This window comes from Microtus pennsylvanicus, chromosome 7, assembly GCF_037038515.1.
Source record: "Microtus pennsylvanicus isolate mMicPen1 chromosome 7, mMicPen1.hap1, whole genome shotgun sequence".
NCBI classification, from domain to species: domain Eukaryota; kingdom Metazoa; phylum Chordata; class Mammalia; order Rodentia; family Cricetidae; genus Microtus; species Microtus pennsylvanicus.
Window position 1 is genome coordinate 84,433,434 of NC_134585.1, and position 3,805 is coordinate 84,437,238.

The following is a 3,805-nucleotide window of genomic DNA, read 5'->3' on the forward strand; positions in this document are numbered from 1 at the left end:
CTTTTGGAACGGGTCTCACTGGCATCCTGCTTCAGTCTCCCAAGTGCTGGGGTTATAAGCGGCTTCACTAGGTTCACTGGCTTCAAACCCAACTCTAGATCCCGTAATATAACCGGAACTGTTTTCGTTTCCTTACCTTTCTTGTTAGTCGAATTACATAGAAATTCTCAGAAAGGGCCAAAAAAAAAAAAAAAACCACCCCTATCAATACTCAGCTTCCACCACCTTGGCCATCCCTGAAGAACAGGTGAAACATGGTTAAAACGAAACATTTGAGAACTTCGTGTTACTGTGATTGCTCCAAACATGACAATCAAAACTTAACATGCTATACAATATATGTCGTATGTAAGAATTTACAGAGTTTTTTTTAAATCCCTATTCTCCCATGATCATGGATGTCAAAGTGTATATTTGAAGTTAGAAAGGTACTGTAAATAGAAAGGTAAAATGAAATGTCTATCTTGTAAACAAAAAATACACTTAAATTTATGAGACTACCAACCATGTTCATGTTGCTTCCTGTTCATGCTCGATGGGTTTTGAATTTACATTAATACATTCCTAGTATGAAGGCAGATTTGCAAAGAAAAGATTTAAAGTGCAAAAATGACGTTTAGGTCCATAAAACAGAATATCAGATTCTATAATTCTTTCTCATAGCGATGCTATTAAGACTCTACTCAGGACCCATTATCTCTCCCCTGGAAATAATTTGAATGGCCTTGATCACCCGGTTTGCAAATTCTCCGAAGAGATTTATAAATTGAAATTTGGAGCCGGCAGTAGTAACACACTCCTTTAATCCAGCACTCGGGAGGCAGAGGTAGGCAGATCTCTGTGAGTCTGAGGCCAGCCTGGTCTACAGAGTGAATTCTGGGATAGCCAGGGCTACACTATGAATCCTATCTTTAAAAAAATTGGGCAAAAAGAGTGTGATGATAAAGGCCAGCCAAGAGCAGCATGAGTGACAGGTGACAAAGAGAGGTGGGAAAGAGTGGTCTGGAATAGAAAGTGCTGGGGTTGAGCTTTTCGTAGGGGATGTTTGTAGCTTTGGCATCCCAAGTAGCCCCATCCTCATTTTTTCTGGGATTCACACATCCTTTCTTATCCACATATGGCTGTCCCCCGCTCTCAGCTCCTATAAAACTATACTCTAACAGTGCTCCAGGGTTGAGAAGCTCTCCCATGTTCATGGATTAGAAGAATTCGCCTTGTGAAAATGTCTACATTGCCAAAAGCAAAATTATAGACTCAATGCAGCCCCATTAATAGCCCAAAACTATTCTTCAGAGAAGGAGAAAATAATGTAAAATTCAATCATAAGAGGCTGTGGAGAGCTAAAGCAACCTGATCAAAGAGAACAATGACAGAGATATGACCATACATGATTTCAAGTTTCACTAGACAGCCACAGTAAGAAAAACAGCACAGTACTGGCACTAACAGAAATATCCAATAGAATATAATACCCATCTAGTTACTGCCACCTTATTTTTGACAGTGAATCTAAAAATACACACCACAAAAAAAAAGACAACTTCTTCAACAAACGGTGCTGGGGAAACTGGATATTCGCAAATGAAAGAAGATAGATCCTATCTCTCACCATGCATAGTACCTTTGACCATAATGTAATGAAAGAAAGTGTTTAAACATAGCTTAAATCTTGTCTCAGAGAAACAAAACTGGGGGAAAACTGACTTAGGAGAGCTTTTCATATGCGCTTCTCATAGCTCAACTATGATGATGAAATCATTTTCTGTAGTTTATCTACGCCCCTGTCTTTTGTTTGCATGTGATACTTAGTGAGGTTGAATGTCCAGGAAACTGCAGGCAGAAGACGGTAGGACAACATGCCAGGAACCCAAGGCCCTGGACCTTCCGGTCGTCCTTACCCTGAATCCAGACTGTTTTGAGGGAGGAAAAGAGAACATCCCTGTGGCTACGGTCTAGTTGTGGCATTAACCTGCTGTGTGCAGTCAGGTCTAGCACAAATACACCTTCAGCTGCAGAACGCCGGCATCCTGGCTCCTGGGCCTGGGTATGGAAGAAAGCACCCAGTTTGGTTGTAAGAGTGAGTATGTAGGTCATGTGTGAATGTCCTACATAAACTGGGGTACTCGATATATGTTGGGCACATCAAGTTCCTCTCCTCCTTTGTTGCCAGGGCTGGCCAACCACACAGATCTGGCCTTGGAGATGCAGGCTGCATTTTCTGAAGGTTCCTTTCTTGAAGGAGAGGTGATGTCTCTCAGAAGGTTCTGGCTTCTGCTCCTCTCTCTGAGCAGCAGCTGCGATGTGGGTTTGAGAGTCGGATGCCCACAGGCAGGACAGAGCAGAGCCAGACAAGGATTTGGTGCTTCAAGGCCAGCTCGGGGTGACTCCTCTGCACTCTGTGGCTGCACAAACTTCCAGTCATTGCTTCTCCGTGTTTGTGTTTGTTTGCTGCTGGTATCACCTGGAGCTGAGTGATTCTTGACACTCATACTGGTTAGGGATGAAGAAAGAGGATGGGGGCACAAGGAAGAATAGGAGGAAGAAGAGCAGTGGCAGAGGAGAAAGGAGAGGAAGAGGGCAGGAGGGGGAGGGAGAAAGGAGGAGGAAGAAGAAGAGGAGGAAAAGAAAGAGGAAGAAGAGGAGGAGGAGGAGGAGGAGGAAGAGGAGGAGGAAGAAAAGGAAGAAACACCAGTCTAGGTATGTTGTTTAGTTGCCTGAATGTTTTTTTTACATGCCCCAGGCGCTGGCTTCAGTCTCTAACACCCCAAAAAGTCCCACATGGTGGTACATGCCTGTAATCCCAACATAAATACGTGAAGGATGACCACAAACGCAAGCGTATCCCTGGCTACTTAGCAACTTCAAGGCCAACTTGAGTTACATGAAATGATTCGTGGGTGTCCAGGTGTCGAGCATCCATAGTTGATGGATCTTCTCTCCACTGAAGTACCTTTTGTCAAAAATCACAAGGCTGCCTTTGAGTGTGCCCATCTATAAGCTATTTTCTCCTTCCCGTTGATCTAGTTGTCTATATGTTTTAAAAAATTAAACAAATCTTTAATCCACTTTTGATACCAAAAAGAAAACTTCAATATGTGCTAAAAGTTAAAAAAAAAGTGCAAGTATTTCTTGACCATGATGTAATGAAAGAAAAAGTCATGAACATTCTGTCTATATACGTCCTGTTGCAGAGAAATCGGTAGTGGAAGAAACTGATTTAGAATAAAGTAGAATGAAAACTCCATGGACCAGACACATCACACCTGGGCAAAGAAATAGTGCTAGCCTTCAAATAGTTAGAACAAATTGAAAAACCTTGGGAAATATGGTAAGAATTGCTTATCACCTGCAATTTAGTCAGATTCTATTAACTGTTCTTGTTCTGCCAGGGGGGGGGGGGAATATTCCTTACCTTCTGATTTGAATTACACTAAGTTGAAAATTTAAATTGGGAAAATTTCTGTAGTCATGTTCTGTTCTCCTCTAAGAAACAATGTGTCTCTTATTTAAATCCCATTATCTCCTAATTTTCTCATTCTTTTCATGTTCTCTGTTTTTGTTACATATGTATGGAAATGGCATCTGCCCCACATAGGTTATTCCCCCTCCCTTCCCATCAGTCCCCCTTGTGTTCCAACACCCATTATCCTCCTTCTCTTGCCCCTCTGTCTCCCATTGGTCCCCCTTGTTCCCTCAGATAGTTTTACTTTTACTTTCATCCTATATAGACTTAAAAAAAAACCCTCTGCATTGGATGTTTATAAATGTACAACAGAGTTCCAATTTAAAAAACAACTCATTGTTT